At 38.3% G+C, this 27,500-nt stretch overlaps 1 protein-coding gene across 1 annotated transcript in view; it reads left to right on the top strand.

Moving 5' to 3' along the window:
• CTNNA3 (catenin alpha 3) overlaps positions 1–27,500 on the top strand; it is a 1,555,380-nt gene that overhangs the window by 687,259 nt on the left and 840,621 nt on the right. The window lies entirely within an intron of this gene.

Here is a 27,500-nt window from a genome sequence, read left to right as displayed (position 1 = left end):
GGTTTCTATGGCTAGTCATGAGTGAATGTAGGCTTCTCATTGTATGAGTCTTAATTCTATGCTTTGTGATAATCAAATGAGTAATGTAAGTTGAAAAATAAGCCCTCACTGGTTTGGCTCAACAGTTGGAAGTTTGGCCCTCAGACCAAAGGGTCTCAGGTTTAATTCCTGGTCAAGTTTTAGCCTCAATTGGGGTCATGGGGGAGGCAACCAATTGATATGTCTCTCTCACATTGATGTTTCTCTCTCTCCTTCCCTCCCTTCCACTCTATCTAAAAAAAAAAATCAATGAAAAAATATTCTTGGGTGGAGATTAACAAAACAAAACAAAATAGAAAATAAGAGAGCGAGAAAGAGAAACAAATTTGTGAAAATGAAAATACATTTAAATATTAATGAAAAATAACAACCTTAACTATTAGATATAGGGACCTTGAACAATTTGACATTAAAAGAAGATAAATTAGAACTTCTAATTCTTTTTTATTTTAAATTTATCTTTATTGTTGAAAGTATTATAGATGTCCTCTTTTTTCCCTCTCTGATGACACCCTCCTCCCTGCTCTTGTCCCCCCTGCCTTGATGCTTTCAATGAAAGTAGGGTACTGCCATTGTGTAAAGATTTTGGCACATTGCATTCAAGACTTCATACATTCATTCAAACTTGATTATGTTTTATTTTGATTAGTTTCTCTGTTTGTTTTTACAACATGCCAGGTACTTCTAGGTGCTGGGAATAGAAAGCAAATAAATTACAAGTAGTATGATAGAGACTTGCAGAGAGTGTCAAGGCAGTGCTGAGGAAGGGCTCCCAACCCAGACTGGTGTGTGTACATGAATGAGGGCTTCCTGGAAGAGGCAATATAGGAGCGAGGTCCTCAAGGGTAAGCCAGAGTTGGCCTGACATTGTCTAGACCAGCAAAAAGTGAAAGGAAATACCAGTTGAAAAATATTCCATCTGATTCAGCTAGATCACTCTGGTCTGGGATCATTTACCCCTTGTTGGGCAATGAAGGCTTCTTCCATTTCAGCATGTTTGTAGCCAGAATATATATTTCAACTAATTCTTCAGCTTTAGCTTCCCAAGTAGTCCACACTTAGCCTATTTCAGATAGTTCTTATTTATTTGTTTATTTTTTATTTGTTTGGTGTTTTTTATTCTATTTAATTAATTTATTTTTCTTACAGATGTTTCTCCCCTTTCCCCCACTGATACCCTTCTCCCATTCCTGCTCCCACACCCAGCATTGTTGTCTATTGGTTATGCTTACATGCATAAATTCTTTGGTTTATCTCTTCCCTGCCCTCCCGCCCCCTCCTCTGAAGTTTGTCAGTCTCAACCCTACTTCGATGACTCTGGGTCTGTTTTGTTCATCACCTTATTTTGTTCATTATATTCCATAAATGAGTGAAATTGTGTGATACTTGTCTTTCTCTGACTGGTTTATTTCACTTAGTATAATACTCTCCAGGTCCCTCCATGTTGTCTCAAAGGATGAAAGATCTCTCTTTCTTACATCTGCATAGTATTCCATTGTGTATATGTACCACAGCTTTTTTATTCATTCATCTATTGATGGACACTTGGGCTGTTTCCAGATCTTAGCAATTGTACCTAGTGCTCTATGAACTTAGGGGTACCTATATTCTTTCTGATTGGTGTTTTAGGCTTCTGAGGATATATTCTGAGAAGTGGGATCACTGGGTCAAATAGCAGTTCCATTTTTAATTTTTTGAGGAAACACCATATTGATTTCCATAGTGGTGGCACAAGTCTGCATTCCCACCAGCAGTGTTCTAGAGTTCCCTTTTCTCCACACCCTTGTCAGCACTTGTTTGATGATTTGTTGATGGCAGCCATTCTGGCAAGTGTGAGGTGATACCTCATAGTCATTTTAATTCATTATATTTCAGGTAGATTTCAAAACAACATAAAAGCTTTCTAATTCAAATGACTTAAAGGATTTTTATTGCTAAAATTTCTTAATTAATAGGTAAACACTTACCACCCAAAATTAGATACTTTACACATCTAAATTTCACAGACAATTATGAATGGGGAAATTCGAGGTTCATAGTTAGAGCTGAGCTCTTTAAAGTCCAGGAGATCATCACGGAGAAATAGTATGGAACATTTTAAGACAGAAGAGCATATTTTTTTGTGTTTATTTATATGTGGAAGATAGCTGCCTGTTATAATTTGTTCTCTTTCTCTGTCCATATGTCTCCATTTTGCTTTTCTAGTTAGTGTTTCCTGAATGTTCTTTTTTTTTTTTTTTATGAATTTCTATTTATTTTTTTGTTACAGATATTTTACCTTTTTACCCCATTGGCACCCCCCACCCCACCCCCCCTCCACCCTGTCCCCGGCTTAGTTGTCCATGTCCATTGGTCATGCATACATGCATATAAGTTCTGTGGTTTATCTCTTCCCACGCCCCCACCCCCCATCCCCTCTTCTGAGGGATGTCAGTCTGTGCCCTACGTCCATGTGTCTGGGTCTACTGTATTCCTCAGACTGTTATGTTCATTATATTCCGTATATAAGTGAGATCATGTGGTATTTGTCTTTTTCTGCTTGGCTTCTTTCACTTAGGATAATACTTTCCAGGTCCCTCCATGTCGTCTCAAAGGATAAGAGATCTTTCTTTCTTACCGCTGCATAGTACTCCATGGTGTATATGTACCACAGCTTTTTGATCCATTCGTCTACTGGTGGACACTTGGGCTGTTTCCAGATCTTAGCTATTGTAAATAGTGCTGCTATGAACATGGGGGTACATATATTCTTCCTGATTGGTGTTTCAGGCTTCTTAGGGTATATTCCCAGCAGTGGAATCACTGGGTCAAATGGAAGTTCAATTTTTAATTTTTTGAGGTAGCACCATATTGTTTTCGATAGCGGCTGCACCAGTCTGCATTCCCACCAGCAGTGTATTAGAGTCCCCTTTTCTCCACACCCTCGCCAACACTTGTTGTTTGATGATTTGTTGATGGCGGCCATTCTGACAGGTGTGAGGTGATACCTCATTGTTGTTTTAATTTGCATCTCTCTGATGATTAGTGATGTTGAGCATTTCTTCATATGTCTCTTGGCCATTTGTATGTCCTGTTTGGAGAGGTGTCTATTCAGCTCCTCTGCCCATTTCTTAATTGGGTTCTTTGTCTTCCTTTTGTGGAGTTGCATGAGCACTCTATATATATTGGAAATTAACCCCTTATCTGATACATCATTGGCAATGATGTTCTCCCATACAGTGGGTTTCCTTTCCATTTTGATGATTGTTTTTTTTGCTGTGCAGAAGCTTTTTAGTTTGATGTAGTCCCATGTGTTCATTTTCTCCTTTATTTCTGTTGCCTTAGGTGACGTATCAGTGAAAATTCTGCTCCGTATGATGTCCGAAATTTTGTTGCCTACATTTTCTTCTAGAATTTTTATGGATTCACGGGTCACATTTAAGTCTTTTATCCATTTTGAGTTTATTTTTGTGTAGGGTGTAAGTTGATGGTCTAGTTTCATTTTTTTGCATGTAGCTGTCCAATTTTCCCAACACCATTTATTAAAGAGGCTGTCTTTACTCCACTGTATGCTCTTGCCACCTTTGTCAAATATTAATTGAGCGTATTGCCTTGGGTCCATTTCTGGGTTTTCAGTTCTGTTCCACTGGTCTATATGCCTTTTCTTGTGCCAGTACCAGGCTGTTTTGGTTACAGTCGCTTTGTAGTATAACCTGATATCTGGTTTTGTGATCCCACCTACTTTGTTCTTCTTTTTCAAGATTGCTGTGGCTATTCGGGGTCTTTTTTGGTTCCATATGAACTTTTGAAGTATTTGTTCTAGTTCTATGAAATATGTCGTTGGTATTTTGATGGGGATTGCATTGAATCTATAGATTGCTTTGGGTAGTATGGACATTTTAATTATGTTAATTCTTCCAATCCATGAACAGGGTATGTGCTTCCACTTTTTTATATCTTCCTCTATTTCTTTTTTCAATGACCTGTAGTTTTCTGCAAATAGGTCCTTTACTTCTTTGGTTAAGTTTATTCCTAGGTATCATAATTTTTTTAGCGCAATGGTAAATGGGATTGTTTTTTCAGTTTCTCTTTCTGTGAGTTCATCATTGATGTACAAGAATGCCGTCGATTTCTTGACGTTAATTTTGTATCCTGCTACTTTGCCAAATTCATTTATTAAGTCTAATAGATTTTTGATGGAGTCTTTAGGGTTTTCTATGTGCAATATCATGTCATCTGCAAATAATGACAGTTTCACTTCCTCCTTTCCAATTTGGATCCCTTTTATTTTTTCTTCATGTCTGATTGCTGTGGCTAAGACTTCCAGTACAATGTTAAATAAGAGTGGCAAAAGTGGACATCCCTGTCTTGTTCCTGTTCTTAATGGAAAGTTTTTTAGTTTTTGTCCATTGAGTATGATGTTGGCTGTAGGTCTTTCATATATGGCCTTTATTATGTCGAGATATGATCCCTGTATTCCTACATTGCTGAGCGTTTTTATCAGAAATGGATGCTGGATTTTGTCGAATGATTTTTCAGCATCTATTGATATGATCATGTGGTTTTTATTCTTCATTTGTTTATGTGGTGTATCACGTTTATTGATTTGCGAATATTGTACCAGCCTTGCATCCCTGGAATGAATCCCACTTGGTCATGGTGAATAATTTTTTTGATGTACTTCTGGATCCGATTTGGTAATATTTTGTTCAGGATTTTGGCGTCTATGTTCATCAGGGATATTGGCCTGTAGTTTTCTTTCTTCTTAGTGTCTTTTTCTGGTTTTGGAATTAGAACTATGCTGGCTTCATAGAACGTGTTTGGAAGTCTTCCTTCTTCTTGAATTTTTTGAAATAGTTTGAGGAGAATGGGTGTTAGTTCTTTTTTGAATGTTCGGTAAAACTCCCCCGTGAAACCATCTGGACCTGGGCTTTTGTTTGCTGGGAGAGTCTTGATTACCTCTTCAATTTCCTTGGTTGTTATTGGTCTGTTCAAGTTTTCTATCTCTTCCGGAAATAGTTTTGGGAGACTGTGTGTTTCTAGAAATTTGTCCATTTCGCTTAGATTTTCGAATTTGTTGCCATATAGTTGTTCATAGTAGTTGTTAACGATCTTTTGTATTTCCGTGGTGTTGGTTGTTACTTCTCCTCTTTCATTTCTGATTTTGTGTATTTGGGTTCTCTCTCTTTGTTTCTTGGTGAGTCTAGCTAAGGGTCCGTCAATCTTGTTTATCTTTTCGAAAAACCAGCTCTTTGTTTCATTGATCCTTTGAATTGTTTTTTTTTTTGTCTCTATGTCATTTATTTCTGCTCTGATCTTTACTATTTCCTTCCTTCTACTTGCTCTGGGGTTTTCTTTTTGTTTGCTTTCTAATTCTTTAAGTTGTGAGGTTAGACAGTCAATTAGAAATTTTTCTTGTTTTTTGAGGTAGGCCTGTAGTGCTATGAACTTCCCTCTCAGAACTGCTTTCACTGTATCCCATAGATTTTGTGTTGTTGTGTGTTCATTTTCATTGGTTTCCAGGAAGTTTTTAATTTCTTCCTTGATCTCGTCGGTGACCCATTCATTGTTTAATAACATGCTATTTAGCCTCCATGTGTTGAAATGTCTTTGCATGTTCTTGTTACAATTGATTTCTAGTTTCATGCCATTGTGATCTGAGAAGATGCTTGATATGATTTCAATCTTCTTGAACTTGTAGAGATTTAATTTGTGTCCTATCATGTGATCTATCTTTGAGAATGTCACATGTGCACTTGAGAAGAATGTGTATTCTGTAGTTTTGGGGTGTAATTCTCTGTAGATGTCTATTAAATCCATTTGGTCTAGTGCTTCATTTAGAGTCTCTGTTTCCTTGCTAATTTTTTGTCTAGAGGATCTATCCAGTGCTGTCAACGGGGTGTTGAAGTCCCCTGCTATGATTGTATTGTTGTCGATTTCTCCTTGGAAGTCCTCCAGAAGATTTTTAATATATTTTGGTGCTCCTATATTGGGTGCATATATGTTTATCAAGGTTATATCTTCCTGTTGGATAGATCCTTTCAATATTATGTAGTGGCCGTCTTTGTCTCTAGTTATGGTCTTCATTTTGAAATCTATTTTATTAGATATGAGAATTGCTACCCCAGCTTTTTTTTGCTTTCCATTTGCTTGGAAAATTTTTTTCCATCCCTTCACTTTCAACCTATGTGAGTCTTTTGTTGAGAGGTGGGTCTCTTGTAAACAACCTATAGATGAGTCATGCTTTCTTATCCAATTAGCTACTCTGTGTCTCTTTATGGGAGCATTCAATCCATTAACGTTTAAGGTGATTATTGATATGTACTTATTTATTGCCATTTTTGTTTAGTGTGGTTCTATTTTTCTTCCCATTTCTACTGCTAATTACAGCATTCCTTTTAACATTTCTTGCAGTGCTGGTTTGGTGCTAATGTATTCCCTTAGCCTTTTTTTGTCTGGGAAGCTCTTTATTTGACCTTCTATTTTGAATGATAGCCTTGCTGGGTAGAGTAGTCTTGGATTCAGATTCTTGTTTTTCATGACTTTGATTACTTCATGCCATTCTCTTCTGGCCTGTAGTGTTTCTTGTGAGAAGTCAGCTGAGAGCCTTATGGGGTTCCCTTTGTAGGTAACCTGTTGCTTATCTCTTGCTGCTTTTAGGATTCTCTCTTTGTCTTTAATTTGTGGCATTTTAATTACTATGTGTCTTGGTGTGGGCCTGTTTGGGTTCAAGAAGAAGGAAGACTTCCAAACTCGTTTTACGAGGCCAGCATAATTCTAATTCTAAAACCAGAAAAAGACACTACAAAGAAAGAAAACTACAGGCCAATATCCCTGATGATTATAGATGCCAAAATCCTGAACAAAATACTAGCAAATCGAATCCAGCAATACATCAAAAAAATGATTCACCATGACCAAGTGGGATTTTTCTCAGGGATGCAAGGCTGGTACAATATTTGCAAATCAATAAATATGATACACTACATAAAGAAAATAAAAGATAAAAATCATATGATCATATCAATAGATGCCGAAAAAGCAGTCAACAAAATCCAGCACCCATTTCCGATAAAAATACTCAGCAATCTGGGAATAGAGGAATCATATTTCGACATAATAAAGGCCATATATGAAAGACCTACAGGCAACATCATACTCAATGGGCAAAAACCAAAAGCATTTTCATTAAGAACAGGAACAAGACAAGGATGCCCAATTTCGTCACTCTTATTTAACATAATACTGGAAGTCTTAGCCACAGAAATCAGACAGGAATTAAAAATAAAAGGGATCCAAATGGGAAATGAAGACATGAAACTATTCGCTGATGACATGATATTATATGTAGAAAACCCCAAAGACTCCATCAAAAATCTACTAGACTTAATAAATGAAGTTGGCAAAGTAGCAGGATACAAAATTAACATCAAGAAATCAATGGCATTCTTATACACCAATGATGAACTCACAAAAAGAGAAACTGAAAAAACAATCCCATTTACCATCATGGCAAAAAAATTAAGATACCTGGGCATAAACTTAACCAAAGAAATAAAGGACCTATTCACAGAAAACTCTGGTCATTGGGAGAAAAAATAGAGGAAGATAAAAAAGTGGAAGCATATATCTTGTTACCTTTTTCATGGATTGAAAGAATCAGCATCATTAAAATATCCATACTACCCAAAGCAATCTATAGATTCAATGCAATCTCATCAAAATACCAATGATGTACTGCATTGAACTAGAACAAATACTTCAAAAGTTCATATGGAACCAAAAATGACCTCGAATAGCCACAGTAATCTTGAAAAAGAAGAAGAAAGTAGGAGGGATCACATTACCACATTTCAGGTTATACTACAAAGCTACTGTAATCAAAACAACCTGGTACTGGCACAAGAACAGGCATATAGACCAGTGGAACAGAACAGAGAACCCAGAAATGGACCTAGGGCAATATACTCAATTAATATTTGACAAAAGTGGCAAGAGCATACAGTGGAGTAAAGACAGCCTCTTTAATAAATGGTGTTGGGAAAATTGGACAGCTACATGCAGAAAAATGAAACTAGAACACCAACTTACACCATACACAAGAATAAACTCAAAATGGATAAAAAACTTAAATGTGACTCATGAATCCATAATATCCTAGAAAAAAATGTAGGCAACAAAATTTCAGACATTATACACAGCAGAGTTTTCACTGATGCATCACCTAAGGCAACAGAAACAAAGGAGATATTGAACACATGGGACTACATCAAACTTAAAAGCTTCTGCACAGCAAAAGACAATCATCAAAATGGAAAGCAACCCACTGTATGGGAGAGCATCATTGCCAATGATATATCAGATAAGGGGTTAATTTCCAATACATATAGAGTGTTCATACAACTCAACAAAAGGAAGACAACCCAATTAAAAAATGGGCAGAGGAACTAAATGGACACCTCTCCAAACAGGACATACAAATGGCTAAAAGACATATGAAGAAATGCTCAACATCACTAATCATCAGAGAGATGCAAATTAAAACAACAATGAGGTATCACCTCACACCTGTCAGAATGGCCGTCATCAACAAATCATCAAACAACAAGTGTTGGCAAGGGTGTGGAGAAAAGGGGACTCTAGTACACTGCTGGTGGGAATGCAGACTGGTGCAGCCACTATGGAAAACAATATGGTGTTACCTCAAAAAATTAAAAATTTAACTGCCATTTGACCCAGTGATCCCACTTCTAGGAATATACCCTAAGAAACTTGAAACACCAATCAGAAAGAATAGATGTACCCCCATGTTCAAAGTAGCACTATTTACAATAGCAAAGATTTGGAAACAGTCCAAGTGTCCATCAGTAGACGAATGGATAAAAAATCTGTGGTACAGACCTGGCCAGTTTGGTTCAGTGGTTCGAGCATTGGCCTGCGGTCCAGAGAGACCCAGGTTCAGTTCCCGCTGAGGGCACATACCTAGGTTGCAGTTTGTCCCTGGCCCTGGTTGGTCATGTGGGTGGCAGCCACTCGATGTGTCCCTTTCACATAGATGTTTCTCTCTCTCTCTTCCTCTCTCTCCCTCCCATTCTATCTGAACAAAAAATGGAAAAAAAATGTCCTTGGGTGAGGATTAAAAAAAAAAGCAATGGTACATATACACAATGGAGTACTATGTAGCTGTAAGAAAGAAAGATCTCTTATTCTTTGAGACGACATGGAGGGACCTGGGAAAGTATCATCCTAAGTGAAACAAGCCCAACAGAGAAAGACAAATATCATATGATCTCACTTATCTGGGGAATATAATGAACATAACAGTTTGAGGAATGGGGTAATCCTAGAAATGTGGAAGTGGGGTACAGAGTGACAATCCCCAGAAGAGGGGGTAGGGGGAGAGATAAACCACAAAACTTATATGCATGTATGCATGAACATTGTACATGGACAACAAAGCTGGGCACAGGGTGGGAAGTGATAGGGACAGGGGAATCAGTGGGGAGAAAAGGAGAAGCATCTGTAACAATAATAAATTAATTAATTTTAAAAAATTGCTTCTAGAAGGAAAAAAAAACCAACATAATTATAATACCAATAATACTAATAGATATCATGTATTGCTAAGTTGTAGGTTCTAAACACATAATTATTAAAGCAAAATTGCTTATACATAAATGACGCAATATGATCTCATAGTGTTCTGAACTTTAGGAACATGGATCTCTATTATCTCTGTATTGAGTGCTCTATAAGGTATCGGTGGTTTCATTTCCTCTTTTTAGTCCATGGTTCTTGGCTTGCTTTTTATTCTTTTAAGCCATTCATCATAAAATACTTTGTAGCATTTGAGTTTTATCCTAGAACCTCTACAGACAAATAAACCACTTGTGTTATTTGCTCTACAGTTCCTTTTGAAAAACATGTTATTGCCCTTTTTCATGCACTGAATGATGGAGGAGGAGAACGATGAAGACCCTTCAGCTTTTGAGTTGTACTATCATTAGGTTTTGGATTACGGAAAAGAATGAATCATGTGGATTTAAAAGCTATCAGCAAGGAGGGGGCTGTAAGCAGAGCCACAGAGAGATGGAAACGGAATCAGGGAGGTTTTTAGAATTTGCTGTTTGTGTGTGTCCTCAGGAACACCATGGTGTGTACAGGTTATGTAATGGTATGTGTTTGGGAATCTAGTGACCATTTCCCCTCAGTGAGACCACCACAAGAGGCAAGTTCTCAGGATGTAGCTATTTCTTCATGTCTGGGAAAGAGAAAGGAGGGGAGGCCAGAAAAAATGAAAGCTTAGTGTGGGCTGCTGACAGGAAACACATTTTACAAAAATGCTTCTTCTTGAATGATAATTGAATCAACTGATTGTCATCAAGCTTTAAACGAATGAGTTCTTGCAGTTTGCAAAATTGAATAGGAAATGCTTTAATTTTGTTCTGGCTGTGGTCCAACAACAAGACAGACTTTTCAAGTATGGTGTTACGGAGTTATGCTGAATGACTCCCAGTAAACTCTGTGTCGGTTAAGCTCTTCATGCGGGAAGGGCACTGCTGGTTGTAGCAACCTGGTGAAATGGGTGGATCAGAGCTCAGGAGTTTTGGGGTTGGCAAGTGAAACATGGACCAGCTATCCTTGTCCCTTAGTGTTTTCATTAGTCCATGGAGAAAACTGTCATCTGAGTTGGTGTCATTTTTGCCCTTAGCCAAAGGATTTTGATAGTTATTTGTAATGGGAAAATTTCCAGATTTTACATAGTCAACAATACTTTTGACTGGAACTCATGGTCAAGAGAATGCATTAATAGGTAGATTTGAAGAAAAAGACTCTTTTTAAATAAATAATTTTTCTTTTATTGACTTTTAAAGAGAGAGGAAGGGAGAGGGAGAGAGACAGAGACATCGATGAGAAAGAACGTCGATTGGCCACCTCCTGCATGCCCCCCCCCACTGAGGATTTGGTCTACAACCCAGGCAGGGGCCCTAACGACTGCTTGGTGTATGAGTCAACACTCAACCACTGAACCACACCAGCTGGGAATAAAAGAGTCTTTTGAAGGCTCCTAGTTTGCTGATTCATTTTTCCCTGCACGTGGATCCGAGAAATGTTCTATACCTTCAAAGATCAAGAAAGACCTGGGGCAGACTTCACTTTCACAGTCTCATTTTGATTATTCGGGGCTGGTTAGCTAGTGTTTGAGTCTGATTCTGACTGGGGTGCCTGATCAGTCTGGAGGAATGGTCAATGGGGAAAGCATGACTTGCACGAAAAGGCTGTGCAGGAGTGGGGAGGAAGCCATGCTTTTACAGCGTCAACAAAGGACTTTTCTAGAATGTCTGTCTAGTAGAGGTTCAAAAGGAAAGGAAACAGGACATGGTTCTTTTCCTTTAATTTTTTTGTACTGGGTGTTCTTTAAGGTTCCTTAGTATTTCACTCTAGGAGCATTTATTCCATATTTTAAAAAAACTGGGTCATTTGCTTTTTGCTGCAAGGTGGTTTGACCATATTTGATATTTGAACTCTCCCTTAGATGGAATCATCTCTATTTTACTTTAGAAACCCCACTGCAGTACTTGCCTGGCAATACAGCTTTTATATTTTTCCATTTACTTTTATACTATCCCCATTTCCTAGTGGGCGGTGTGCTGCCAAGGCCATTTCCAAATCAAGTTCTGAGTGTTGGGTACTTAGGATGATGCATTACCGTTTGGGGAAATTTACTGTATGTTTCATTGTGAGAAGTGGATCTTTACATCACTCTGCTGCTTCAGTCAGTGACTCGCCAAAGAATAAAGCAGAATCAATGTGGAACACCTGTTTGACCCAGCAAACTACTTCCTTGGGGAGCTGTGGGATGTAAACAGCTTGGGGTTGCAGTTTTACCCATATCAAGGCCAGAGAAAGGTGAGGCGGCCACAGTGGTGCACTGAGCTGGCTATTATCAATGAACTATAAACACCTCTTTCTAACTCTGAGCTTAGTGACATCATGGTTGTAGCTTGATATGGGCCACTGTTGAAGTATTTGTACTAGGATATTGACGAATGCTACAAATAATTGTTTTTTTAACTTCCTGTCCTGGAGAGCCAGTTGTTAAACCTTGACCAGTGCACCACTGAGACAGTGTACCTAAAACACTGATTTAAAAAAAAGTTATTCTCTAGTACAGGTATTCTTAAAGTATGGTCCTTGGACCTTTATCTGAGAACTTGTTAGAAATGGACATTATCTGGCCCCACCCATCACCTACTGAATTAGAAACTCTGGGGGGGGGGGGCACTCAGGAATCTTTTAGCAAACCCTCCCTCTCAGGCGGATCTGATGTATGCAACGGTGCAGTCATCACTGCTCGGTGGGCTAATGATTGAGAAAGAGTAGGTTATGTTCAATTAACGGTATGCTGACCATAATTGAATGGTGAATTGTCTCATACCTGTCCCACTGCACTTATCAAGCTTTTGGAGAACAATGCCAAATGGGACTTTATTTATAGCACCCGCAGGGGACGGTGGGGATGTGTCCAAACGGTATCATTTCCAGGGCTCATAGCAGATGGAAACACATCACTCATCCTCTAACGCTCATATTTTTCAAATTGAAGCACTGCCAAAAAGCAGATGATGTGGGTAAGTATGTCAACTGGACTTACCCAAGTTCTTCACTGGGCTGAGTTAGAAATTCTGGCGGGCATGTTAAAACGCCAAGTGCTGAGCCCCACCCCAAAGTTTCTAATTTGGAAGGCTGGGGTAGGACCAGATAATTTACATTTCTAAACAACTTCCCAAGTGGCACTGATGTTGCTGGTCCAGGGGCACTCTTGGAGAACCTCTGCTCTAGAGCATCCTTTGCATGATCTGTTTTTGTGTCAGTTACAGCTTCTCAGCTGTTTGTTCTTCCCTGTACTGCATTTAGCTTGGCTGTGATTTCTTCCTGGCGAAGGTGCAGCCCACGTCGGATGTGGCATGGATTTTATGTGCAGGAGGCTGCTGAACCCTCCGTTTCCTGTCAAGATATTAGTCAGAGCCCTATGTACTTTTTCTTTATTCTCCTACTAAGTTTTTACAGCCTTGGCAGGTACTGTGATGTTGTGTCAGATGAAACTCAGCTGCTTCCTCAATCCAGAGTTTGTGACCTTGTGATTCATGCCTTTTTCTGCCATCAGGATCACTCACTAATTTGAAGAGGGTATCCCCCTCCCCCTTTTTTGAATAGAATTTATTTATTTCCTTTGACTAGAATAACTTAATCCACCTGAGTTTCATACTGTTCTTATTTTGCTCTCTACAACAGAGTAGATGCTCTTCCCAATGCATGAAAAGCACAGTTTATGGTGTTTACTGGTTTGCACTATGACTTGGGGTTAAAATATTGAAAAGATTGTCATGACGGTTCTGGGAGGCCTTGTGCACCTTGTTGTGAGATTGGTCAAGTGGGATGTCTGCATCTTTCTTCCTCAACTCTTCAATGTTGTATTTGAATAGGGGTGGCTGAAGTTATCTGTTTCATTTTTTAAAGTCACACCTTTGAATCATTTGTTGGGTTCCCTACTAAACTTGAATGAGAAGACTTTAGTTTAAGACCTATCTTGGCTGCTTGCTAGTTCTGTGACCTTGGACAGGTAAGTTAATTTGCTGAGTCTCTGTTTCTTCATCTATAAAATAGAATTAATGCATCTGTACTGTTTATTTCATGTAACTAGTGTGAGGATCACAATGATAGCTAGGAAAGTGTTTAGTAAATTCTTAAATGCTGTGTAACTGTGAAGCATTATATGTGTCGCTTATAATACTCAGAAGGTCAGGACACAGAATAGACCCTTAAGGTATCACATCTGGCGTGTCAGGTAAGTACAGGGTCTGTACAGATCGGTGGAAGCTGACACTCAAAATGGCATCTGATTACGGACGTGATAGCTACCCTGAGCATGGGAAGCAAGTATGCAATCATAGGTACAAAAGCCGATTATCGGCAAGACTTCAGGAGGCAGGAAAAATTGGGCATTGGCTGCAGACCTTAGAATTTTGCTTGACATTCTCTACCTGGAAACTTGTGAGATAGCAAGAAGTGGGGTGTATGTATGTGTCATTTAAACAACAGGACTACAGGGGGAACAGTATCCCCTATTGCTGGTTTTTGATAAGACGCCTCTCCAATAACCTGTTGGCTGACAGCTAGGACCTTTTCTTGACCATAAAGGCATACTTATTAGAACAAATGGCAGGATGGATGAGTTATCTGAGGTATTCAAAATAGAAAATAACCAAACTGGTCTGGTGTGTGTGTGTGTGTGTGTGTGTGTGTGTGTGTGAATAGCAAATATATGAAATGGGATTTGAGTGAGTTCATCTTGAGAAAACACATGGAAATCTTCTAAAACACATCTCCCATGGGGCTTTCGCAGTGTTCAGATCAGATACATCACGCACCTGAGATTTTGTGATGCGATGCCCTGAAATTCATGTCAGCCATACATTTAACAATGACCTATACTATCCAAATAAAATAGCATAGAAAAGTGCCGGAACAAGTGTACGGGGACACTCTAACTCAATACTTATTAGCTTGCTGATGGAGGGTAAGGCACATAACCTGTCTGAAACTTAGTTTCCTAATCTAAAAAACAGAAGTAATAGTTCTCTGCTCTTTTAACTTTCACTAAGTTGCAGATAAAATAGTGTCTATAAAAGTATTCTGTCAAGTATAAAACATGCTAGAAACACAAGATTTTATTTTCAGAAGTCTTTTTCTGGAAGGCTTTATATGTAGTCAATGCTAGTGTGTTTATTGTAGAATTCAAAACAGGCTAGAAATAAATTGGGTTGAATAATAAGAATCGTTAGGTTACTTCAATTTTGACAGAACAACCACATGCAAGAGGTCTTGATTCATGCATTAGGCTTCCTGGTTGGCTGGCTACCTGCACCTCTGCCTCCCTCTTCAGTGTCTTTTCTGTGACCTGGATAAAGACACAGAAGGCATAATCATCAGATTCATAGGTGATTCAGATCTGGGAGGATTAGCTGATGTCATAAATGCAGATCAAAAATTCAAATGTATCTCAAAAGGCAGGGACAATGATCTGAAAGCACCAAGATAAAACATAACATGGATATAAATAAATTCTTCATTTAGAGTAAAAATAACCTATTATGTAAATTCAGGATGCCGGTGATTTGCCTTGGAGGAAGTTGATATGAAACCATCTGGGGGTTTTAGAAGTCTACAAGCTCAAATAGAATGTGATACATTTTCTTTGGGAAAAAAAAACACACAAAAAATAACAAAGTACTGAATAGAAAAATATGGGTCCTCACTAGAGTGATTTGGTGTTCAGAAATCTAGCTTCTGAGTCAGTGCTATGGGGTTCCAGTACTCACTGAGTCAATACATCCCTGCGTGACCTTGCTCAGGTCATGTAATGTCTCCTGGCTCCAGTTTCTCTAATCCATAAAATGAGAATTTGCACTAAATTATTTCTGAGATTGCTTCCAGCTGTAAGAATCTATGATTCTGAGTTGTGTCATACAAAGCTCCACCATCTCTTTTTTTCTTTAAGAATTGATATATTTACAGCTACCAGAATAAAATTTCAGTTACAGAGAAATAATGGAGACCCATAATGAGAATATGTGTGTGTGTGTGTGTGTGTGTATTTTATCAATGATTGGGACATTTAATTTAATTTTGATAACTTAGCCAGTAGCCTCCTAAAAAATAATGTATTCTTCAAATTATTTTATTTAACTGGTGTGCCTTAAGAACTCTTCTGGAAATTCACATTTTCCTATAACTTTCAGATACAAATCCCGGCAAGGTCCTGCTGGCTCACTTTTCTCCCAAGACAGATAAATTGAACTGCATGTGCTTTTACAGTGTGTGATCTTAGATGTGCAGCATGAGACTTTCAAAATTAAAGTCCTGTCTACTGCTTATAGACATACACAGGGTCTCAGACTTCTCTGTAGGAATAACAGTTTATCATCAAAACTATGGAGCATTTGTGCTGCCAAAAATGAATGTTGCTGCTTTCTAACTTATAGAAATATTATTTCTTTAATATAAGCTTTAATTGAGCAGTGATGACTTAATGGTGTGCAGTACCTCTGGGTTTTGGAATAAGTTGAGTTTTTCAGGAGACATGGCTTCATGCATAGGTATGTTGTTCAACATTTTAATGCACCTCATAAATTTCACTCATTGTGTTATGTTATTTGTATAATATAGCGTTTATACCATATTCCATACAATTAATTTTTTAGATAAAGTTAAAGCTGTTTTATCGGTATTTGCCTTTTCTTAATTTTTGAAACCTTGAACTGTGTCTTAATTAATTAAATGAATAGGCATAAATCAGAATATCTCTACCCCGCTTGTACTAGATAAAAGAGAATTCATTATATAGTGTTCCCTCTTCTTTGTGGTTTTATTTTCTATGGTTTAAGTTACCTATGGCCAACTACAAACACAAAATATTTAGTAGAACATTTCAAAAGTGCCCAATTTATAAGTTTTAAATTAAGTGCCATTCTGAGTAGAGTGATGAAATAAATACCTGCAGTCCTGCTCTGTCCCACCCAGGACTTGAATCATTCCTTTGTTCAGTGTATCCATGATATACACACTACCTGCTCATTAGCCACTTAGTAGCCATCTTGGCTATCACATTGACTGTCCTTGTATTGCAGTGCTTGTGTTCTAGTAACCCTTATTTTACTTAATAATGGCCCCAAAGCACAAGAGTGGTGATGCTGGTAATTGAGATATAGCAAGAGAAGCCATAAAGTATATGTATGTATAGGGAAAAACAGAGTACAGTTGACCCTTAAACAATACAGGAGTTAGATAGTTGCTTACTGCCCTGAGAACACTTATAACTTTTGACTCTTCAAAAATTTGACTACTGCCTGACCAGTGTGGCTCAGTGGCTGAGCATGGACCCATACACCAAGGTCACTGCTTCGGTTCCCAGTCAGGGCACATACCCAAGTTGTGGGCCCGATCCCCAGGGGGGCATGTGGGAGGCAGCCAGTCGATATTCTCTTTCATCGATGTTTCTGTCTCTTTCTCTATCTCCCTTCCTCTCTCTCTAATCAATAAAGAAAAAAAATTGACTACTAATGGCCTATTGTTGACTAAACATCTTATTAGTAACAATCAGTTAGTTAACACATATTTTATATATGATATATAATGCATACTGTATTATTACAATAAAGCAAAAGAGAAAAAATGTTATTAAGAAAATCGTAAAGAAAAGAAAATACATTTACAATACTCTACTGTATTTGTCAATATTATAACTTTACGTCATCTGTTTACAAGATCCATATATAAGTGGACCCTTGCAGTTCAAACCCATGTTGTTCAAGGGTCAACTACATATATAGAGTTCAGTACTATCTGCAGTTTCAGACATCCACCCAGGGTTTTGGACTGTATCCCCTGCGGATAGGGGAGGCTACTGTATCAGGATGTCGTGTTAGGGAAGGTAGAACTTATCTTCATGCATTCTGTTCTTCCCTCTGTTTTCTTTCCCCTTCCAATCTTCTCTGCCTTCCTCCATTCCACCCACCTCCCTTATTCGAATCACTATTGTGTGTTAGGCAGGCTGAGGATTTATTCACTAGTAAGGTATCTGCCTTCATGGTGCTTACATTCTAGGAAAGGAATTAAGAAAAAAATGGAAATGCAGACTAGAGCAGCCAGCCCAATAATGAAGGCCAGAGAAGGCAGCCTGTAATAGGTTTCAAACCTGAGCTAAAGGTTGATTGAGTTTGCTAAGCAAAGAGGTGGAGTGTAGGTGGGATATAAGAAATGCTCTAGGCAGAGAGAAAGCATATAGTAAAACCTTAAGATGCAAAAGAAGTATAGCACAATTAAGAAACAAAAGTCAGTGTAGCTGAAGCCTGAGGCGCAAGGGAAGATTGGCTAGAAATAGAATTGGAACGGCAGGAATGTACAAAGGCATCGTGGATAATGCACCCAAAGGGTAACAGGGGTCACTAGAGGGTTGAAAGAGGGAAAATAACATGATCAGTTTTCCACTTCTGAAAGTTTGCATTTTTGTCGGATGGAAACTGACTTGGAGAGACACAAGATTGATTATAGGGTTACTGTTTTCGTCTAGGTAATGATAATTATGATGATGCAGCATTGGACCTGGAGGTGTGGATGGATACTGGAGTGTCCCATTTCACCTGACAAAGCCTTCAAGGCTTTATTTTATTTTCAGGTGATCATCATTAAGACTATTTTAAAAAACAAACAAAATAACAATTCCCCCTTTCCGTTATTATTATTTCTAAATTGAAGACATAAGGACTGCCTAAGGAATAGATGCATAGCTGTGAGAGGTTCTGGTACTCAGAATAGATTTCTAGATGCTGTGTTATGTAGGTAGAGGAGAGAACACCAGAATAAGAGTCAGAGCTCGGAGTTTGTAAGCCCCAGTTTTGCCACTAATGAGCTCTTTGACTATGGGTAAATAACCTCTCCAGTTATCCCTTTCAGTTCTAATCTTCCACGATTCTGTGGATGCTTGCCTCTGTAAAAGAACTCCAGGGAGGAAAAGCCTCCAGGTGTTTATTTGCATTTCGGAATATCTTAATACTGGTTTAATCCCCATTGGTATGCATAATGAAATTCTAGATTCAACAAGTAAAAAGTCTTGCTAACAGTATAAGAAATCTGAACCTATAATAGTAAATCTAAAACGAAAAATCACACTGTCTTTCTGCTTTGCACACTTGCTTATGGACATGAGAGATTTTGAGGTCCATGAAAGATGAGCCATGGAAATGTAACTTCTGAGAATATAAATATTTAGGAATGAAAAATTGGACTAAAGTGTGTAGTTATTCCTAAATGGAAGTCTAGTGACTGGTGCCATTTGGCCTCATAAAAGTCCCCTGTGGGAGTTTGTTCAAAATACCGATCCCTGGTCTCATCCTCACAGCTTCTGATGGGTCAGGGGAAGTCTAAGGCAAGTAGGGATGGGTGCTGTGCTCTAAGGCAGTATTTGTTAGTGGGTCTGTGAAATCCTAAGAATCTTGCAAACTGTTTCTTGAAAAATTGTTTGGGGTAAAATAAATTTGAGATACACTATGTAAGATGATGCCGTTTATATATTAGAGATTCTGGGATATTCTAAATGAAAGAATTTTAGCTAAACTTTATTCCTGTATTCGTTGACTCAAATCTCCCCTCAATCACTTTTACTAGGACATGTTAGCAGCCCACACAACCAGTGTTCCCTCATGGAAATTTACAAGATGTGAGTCATTTTTTAAATAGATATTGAAATATAGTCATCTATGAAGTGGTCCAAAAATATTAACCCATTAATTGTTTAAACAAAGGTACACATTTGTAAAATTGCAGAGAGAATGGGGATACATATTTTGGCTTTAAAATAGGCTAATTTCATCATCAACAAGCTGCTGGACATCAGTACTGTCATGTGGGTTGTGCAGGTGTATCGCACGACCCTGCACATTTTCTCCATGTGAAAGGAATGTCCGTAGCGCCATGCAGTCTGCAGCCTGCTGACCCTCCTATGGCACTCTGTGGGACCTGGAGGGGGCTGCCCCTGTGACTGTGCTTTCACTGGCTTCAGCCATGTGACTGGCCTTGCCCAGATTATGACTCTGAACGGCAGGCTCCTAAGCCTGTCTAGAATAGAACTGCACAAAAGAGTTGGATAGCAGTGAAATAATGAGGCTGTTTCTATAAGCCACGTGGCATCATTTAAGTATTTTTAAATGAATGCAAATTTATTTGCTGTCCTGAGAAAAATCTGGAATGTATCATCAGACAGGTTACTGGCCAAAATGTGTTTTCTTTATCGTTTTATAACAATTTATTGATCACTGTGCGGCAGGTGACATGCTTAGCTGTGGGGATACTAAGTAAAAAAGACACGGTTTTTGCCAAAAGGACAGCTTAAGCAAAACTAGCACCTATGGAGATGGTAATAGTAGTACACTGTGGTAATAGTTATAGTAGAGGTAAGTGCAAGGGCCAGTTGGAGCATAAAGAATAATGTGCCAGCCCGACCGGTGTGGCTCATGGTTGAGCATCAACCCATGCATCAAGAGGTCACCGGTTCGATTCCTGGTCAGGGCACATGCCCAGGTTGTGGGCCCAGCCCCCAGTGGGGGGCATGCAGGAGGCGGCCCATCAATGTTTTCTCTCATCGATGTTTCTATTTCTCTCTACCTCTCCTCTTCTATCTTTCTAAAATCAATAAAGAAAAAAAAAGAAAAGAATAAAGTGCCAAAGTTGGGCTGAGGAAATCAGGAAGCAGTTCACAGATGAAACTGCTTTGGTCTAGTTTGGTTCCCGATTTCCTTCTGAAACCCTATGCGGACTCTGCTCTTCAGTTACCAAGAGGAAGCTTAGATTTTTCTGCCTTGCATGTGCTCATATGCTTTTCCAAAATAACTTGTGTTTATGCAATAATTTTCACCTTTTCTCCTCACTCATCATTTCCATCTTGACATTACTTTGAATTATGTCCCCACAATAGTCTTAGTTTCAGCTGAGTATTCACATTTCTCGTACAAGCTAATAGAATTTTTCATTTGCTTTTGGTTTGCAGATGTTGCACACATGGCTCTTAAGCAAGGCATTATTCTTAGAAGGATGACAGTCTTCAAACATTTTGATTAGTACCTTAATTTTATCCACTTCTCCGTAGTGAAGTGAACCTGTGTTTTATATCTTCTCAGTTTCATCTCCTACATAAAGCTCCAGTCTTCAGAAAGGCAATTTTTGTCTCTCGTTTTATATCTACCAAACTGCTGTGAGACTTTCGGAGAGGTTTGTAGCATCTAGCCTCAGAAATAAAATATTTTACTTAATTTTAAGAAGATTCAAGGAAATATACCTGCATTGAGAATAAATATACCTTGTCCATTTGCCATATCTTGTGTTGTTCTGCTTTTATATTTTGTAAAATATGTTACCCGTATTATTTTATTTAACTCTCACAATGCCACTTGACATTTGAGGAGACTAGAGCAGATGAAGTTTAGTGAGTTATTCCAGATAACGCACCTAGTCAGTGACAAAACCAGGACTCAAAGAGTCTTCAGCTTCAATTATGAAACTCTTTCCACACTATTGCATAGCAGTATCATCTTGTTATATGTAAGGTATAAAATAAAGATCAAATGAAGGAGTAGAATTTTTTGGCAATGTAAATGCACAAATAGTATCGTTGCTCATGGTTTGGGTGGATGAGATTGCACAGGACACGAAAGTAAATTAACATCAATACTAGGTTGAATGTGGTAGGTGAGTTTGGTGAAGCAGAGCAAGAAGGTGGAGCTGATCTAGTGGGTAATGAAGCATCACTCCAGCAGGACAGGTTAAAAAAAATAAAATAAAACTTGCAAAGGGACACAAGTCCACAGTAGAAAAGAACTCAGGGGGCTACTGAATGGGAATGAACCTAGACAGGAAGCTGGTCAGAGAGACTGAGCCTCAGTGGGAGGACTGTATCTGGGTCCTGTGCCACTATCATTCAGAAGTTGGAACCCCTTTCATAACAATTATCCACAGCTACAATGGATGCCATAGGTGCTGCTCCGTGAGGCATACACAGTCAAGGATACAGTCAGTTCTTTGCAAATCATAAGTAATTTGGTACACTTCAGTTACATATCATGTCACTCTTTTTAGACACTAGAGTGTGAGGGGTGGGAGTAGTTACTGGAACGTAGTTGAAAGGTTTGGGCTAAGTTTCTCAAGGATGCGGTGAGGGATGAAGAACCAGATGAAGATGTGACTCCATGGTAATTGACATGAGAAGTAATTGGCAATGATCTGATTTGCTAATTATTCTTTAAAAGTACAATCAATTAGAAGGTTACCAGGATACCAGAGCACTAACTTTCTCAGTCCTTAACAGGTCAATGAGATTAAATATATGTCTCAAATTACTTAAAATTAGAAAGCACTCATGCCTTTTCTGAAGTGCTCATGTGATATTTTAAAAGACTAGAATTTATTGAGATTTATTTTTGGTCTAAACCCTCGAAAGTAATACAAATAATAATAATTTAAAATAATTATATAAAAAACATGAATAAAAAAATAAAAAATATGCCCTGGCCAGTTTGGCTCAGCAGTTAGAGCGTTGGCCTGTGGTCTGGAGAGACCCGGGTTCAGTTCCCACTAGGGGCATGTGACTTGTTTGCGGTTTGTCCCCAGCCCTGGTTGGGTCGTGCAGGTGGCAATCACTCGATGTGTCCCTTTCACGTCGATGTTTCTCTCTCTCTTTCTTTCTCTCTCTCCCTCCCACTCTGAACAAAAAATAAAAATGTCCTTGGGTGAAGATTAAAAATAAGTAAATAAATAAATAAATAAATAAATACATACATACATACAGGGTGAGGCAAAAGTGGGTTTTTACAGTTGTGAATATGCAAAACATAGAGATCATACTTGTATCATTATTTATTAATTATTGTATTCTTTTCTATACAAACAACTGTAAACCTACTTTTTGCCCTACCCTGTAAGAAACCAAAACATCCACATACGTTTCAAAGCTTTATCACTCTATAATTGACATACAGTAAATTTCACATACGTAAGGTGTAGTTTGGTAAGATTGACCTATGCCTACATTCATGAAACCATCACCATAATCAAGGTAAGGAACTCACTGATCATTCCCCCAGTTTCCCTCATTGTTATTGTAATTCCTTCTTTCTACCACCCCGTCTCTAAAAATCTCTCCTAAATGACTCTTGGATCAAAAGGGAAATTGAATGCATGCAACATTAGATTGACCACACTAATACATTTCATATACACACATTAAAGTGAAGAGTTGGGATTCAGAGAGGGGAAATTCCAGGCATGTTTAGGAACAATATCTAGAGCTGGGGGAGCTTGAATATAGCCTGGAATATGTGGAATGAATTGGAAGAGTATTTGAGGCTGGGGGCAAAGGGTTTACAAAGCTAAGCCAGGAATGAAGACTGCAAGAAACTAAACTTTTTTCATTTGGACAGAGATAGTATGCTGATGATTTAGAGAAAACAGAGTTTGGCTAGCTTGTGAAGGCTCTTGGAAATGAGGCTGAGTGTAGATTTAAGAGAATAAGGGGAAATTGAGGACTTTTTTTTTTTTTTTTTTTTTTTAACTGGGGAAGGAATCCACTTCATTTGTCATTCACTCAAAATTATATTCACTGAATGCCCAGTATATGTCAGGTGCTGTTCAAGTGCTAATGAATGTGCTTTAAATATGGGGCCATATCTAAGGTAAAGGCACTCTCTTCTTTGTCTTTCTCTGTGTGTGTATTTGTTTTTTAAAATAAAGTTATTTTAAAACATTCTAGGTTTACAGAAACATTGCAAGAATATTACAGAGTTCCCATATACACTTCACCCAGTTTCCCCCATTGCTAACACCTTATATAACAACGGTGCATTAGTCAGTCAAAATTAGCAAACTGACATTAGCACATTACTGTTATCCAAACTCCATACTTAATTTGTATCTTCTTAGTTTTCATGTTATGCCCTTTTTCTGGTCCAGGATCCCATTTAAGAGACCACATTACATTAGTCTCCAAGTCTCTTTAGGCTGCTTAGATGGTGATGGGTTTGGAGAATTTCCTTTTTTGATAACCTTGAATTTTGAGGACTACTAATTAGAGCCTTTTGTGGCATTTCCATCCGTTGGAGTTTGTCTTGTGCTATCTGCTTTTGAAATAACAAATGGGAGACCATTCACAAATCAAAGAAAAGCTTAATTTACTTAACTTCATGTTTGGATTTTGCATACCTTTCTTTTTTGAACAGTAAACCTCATATTCTCCTCAAATCATTTTTAACGTACCTGTCTCCTTACCTATTCATCTTAGGTATCACATTTATTGTTTCAGTTTACCAGCATTTTCTGAAAAGAAGGATTTTTAATCAAATCAGTAAGGATTTGAATTAGATTCCAAAAAATTCTTCCAAGACCTTAAGGCCTTTGATGGTGATAATTTCGTCACCTCTGTGGTTCAGTAGCAAAGGCCTAAATGCTTAGCTGTGCTCTGTGGCATGATTTGAATCATCATGTAGTTCAGCTGGAACTTTGTGCAGGTTGTCAGCTGCCCTATCATGGACTGGTGCACCTAGAATAGCAGTGTACAGAGGTGTCTCCACAGGCCACCATTTTCTTACATATTCTCAAACCTTTCCTGGAATAGAAATACCCCAAGTTGAGCAAGGAGATTCTAAGTAAGAATCCTCTGCTGATTCCTTAACACAACATTCTTTAACTATTAAAAAATGGACCCTGATCTTGGCCCCAGTTGGTATGAGCATCGTTCTGTTCACCGAAAGGCTGAGGGTTCAGTTCCTGGTCAGAGAACATGCACAAGTTGAAGGTTTGGTCCCAGTCCAGGTGCGTGCAGGAGGCAATAGATCTATGTTTCTCTCTCATTTTTCCCTTCCTTTCTCTCTCTCTCGAAAAAAAACAAATCTTTTTAAAAAATGGATTTGGGCCTGTTCCCTGGGGAAAAAGTGGGGGTCTGGCATATCCACAGGGTTCTTTCTTCTGGAACTGAAAGAACAGTAGCATTTTTTCCCTGTCTGTTCACTATGTAAATTTGAATTCATTCCAGCTTTTAAGACCCTTAGAGAAAATATGGTAACTTTTCCATTTTATCTTCCTGAATGTGTATATACTCTAGACATAAACTTCTTGGTTTGATTCTGGCCCCGCTGGTCATTAGCGGTGTGGCTTTATGTGCACCACCAGCTTCTCTAAGCCTCAATGCTTTGATCCATGAAGTTTAGATAATAATGTTTACTTCCTAAATTTGATTTCAGAGTGAATGAAGATAAGGTATAAAAAGTGCCCAGCACGGTGTCTGGCACATAAAAGAGCCCAATAAAAATTAGCTGTTCTTATTTTTACTGTTATTGCTAATATCTAGCATGACAAACTAATTTAAAAAACCCGATTTTGGTCAGCCATGATTCCAATCATAGTAGACAAGGTTTTGGCTTCACGCACCCACTGCCTTGTATTCTGCTTGGGCTCTCAGGGGCCAGGGTCCCACTGACCCAGCCTCCAGCTTCTGTACCACCAGCCCCCCACCAGAACGCTGCGTTCATCCTGCTTGCAGAAGAAGAATGGCTGCTTTTACACTTTTAAAGAAGAAACGATATTTTTAAAAATCCATTTAAAACACCTATTTGAATTAAGAAATTTATTATGAAAAGATTTTATGTGTTCTATTCATTTTTAATCTCTATCTTTTTTAAAAATATGTTTTTATTTATTTATTTATTTTTTAAGAGAGAGGAAGGGAGAGGGAGAGAGAGGTAGAAACGTCCATGAGACAGAATATCTAATCAGCTGCCTCCTGCATACCCCCTACTGGGGATTGAGTCTGCAACCCAGGCTTGTGCCTTGACTAGGAATTAATCCAGTGACCTCTTGGTGCATGGGTAGACACTCAACCACTGAGCCACACGGGCCAGGCTTATATACTCTGTTTTGCCTCAGTGATCACATGGAGTTAATAAGGAAGTAGAATTTTTAAGAATATCAAGTTCTTTGTTTGTTTGTGTGTTTTTTTAAACCAACTGGAGCTAACTTCTACTATCGGCATTCTCTGAGAGTCACTGCTCAGTTCTCACCACCAGCAAGGTATGTAGAAAAGGTGTTGATAAAAGGATTTTTCTGATCCCTAGCTACAATTCTGTGTTTGTTGGAGGCCCTGAGAGTCTGGTCTGGGACTTTGCTACTACCAGAGCTGCTGCAGGCCTCCTGCCAAGACTCACAAGTCCGAGCTTTTCAAGGAGGAGTAGTTCTAGTGGTCTTCTCAGTATGCTCTGCCATAGAACCTTTCTTGTTCTTTTACTGCCTCAATTAAATAATATCACTTTGTTGGTGCTGGCCTCGGCTCAGGTGCTTCAGAGCAGCAGGAAGAGGATAATCCCACACCTACAGAGATGTAAAGGTTTCTTACTTGCTAAACCAGTAGGCAGGGCCGGGTCCACATGGCCAGGGCAGCAGCTTCTTTCCTGTCCAGCTTGCTGGCAGAGGGACGGCTCAAGAGTCCTCAACAGGGACATTTACATTTCTTCACTTCCCCCTTATTTTCATAAGAAGTAAAAGTGATAACTTTCTTCAATGACACCTGTGACCTATGGTTAAAAATAGTGACTATTGATAATAGTCTAATATTAAAGACATTGAGTTATAGGTGATAGGAAGTATCTCTGGAGCCTCATTTAACTCAGCATTGAAAAAGAATTCTAGAACACCTGTTTTTGAGAACTCTTGATATATATATAGACAAAAGAATATTTTTCACTAATTGTACTTGTAAATCTTGAAAAGTATTGCGTTTTCAAATGAGATTCCTCTGAGAGCGTTCAGAAGATCAGAAAGAGAAGTTGTTTAGAATTTTGTTTTGGCTCCATAGGGCACTGTGACGAGGATTCCAAAGCCCATTCTAACTCTATAGTAAAGCTGTCATGATTGATTACAAATGTCTGCCATAGGTGTGGCACAAGGAAATGACAATATGTATGTTGAACATTTATCATCCCTGGAATCACTATTTATGCTGGGCCAAAGCATGGCAGCTATAATTATTTATAGTTGAGGGTGTGAAAAACTTAAATATTGTGCTTTAAAAATATACAGGATAACTGTGAATTATAAAAACAATATTTTACTTATTTCTTTTTTTTTTAGCTGAAACTTAGTTAGCAACTACTATGTTTGGTGTTCTTGATCTAGAGATAAATAAGTTCTTGTGGAGCTTTGTTGACTAGAGGAGATGGCGTGAAAACTATTGCAGAAACATAATAAGTACAATAATAATGTATGTATTATACAGAATGTGTATAGAGAAGAGGAAGTAATTAACTCTGCTTAAGTTCACAAGGAATACCTTTTTAGGAGTGAAAAGCATGGTGTCCTTTCAGTCTTTAGAAATAACAGTACACATTTAGGAATCATTGCTTTCATGGTTCAAAGCAATGCTATTGAAAATGGATAGTGCCCTTTGGTATATAATAAAGCTGTATGGTTAAGGATGATGTTGGTTTTCTATTACTGCAAATTGGTGCCCTGATGAATTTTTAGTTGTGATAAACTCATGAATGCTTGGATTCCTCAACTTATTTTTTCCCTTACCACTTTCCCCATACCAATTCTTATTAATTCAATTTCTTTGTTTTTTGTATTGATCTCTGTTGCCCATGGTCATATTGTACTCACTCAGAGTATAGTTGGAATATGCTGATAAATATATAGGACCTGAAGCCAAAGCATTATACGTTTGGAATAATTTGATGGCACACCTTTCTTTTTGCTTTAAAATGCCAAAAGCATCTAATTACAGTTTTTTTTTAAAAGTATGCCATAATAACAAAATTTATAGATTGCTGCTTGTCCATGAACCGATGTGTATGAATAGACCTAGATATGTGTTGATGATTGTGTGT

Source organism: Molossus molossus, unplaced genomic scaffold (assembly GCF_014108415.1).
Source record: "Molossus molossus isolate mMolMol1 unplaced genomic scaffold, mMolMol1.p scaffold_m16_p_17, whole genome shotgun sequence".
NCBI lineage: Eukaryota > Metazoa > Chordata > Mammalia > Chiroptera > Molossidae > Molossus > Molossus molossus.
This window is presented reverse-complemented; position numbering and strand designations above follow the sequence as displayed.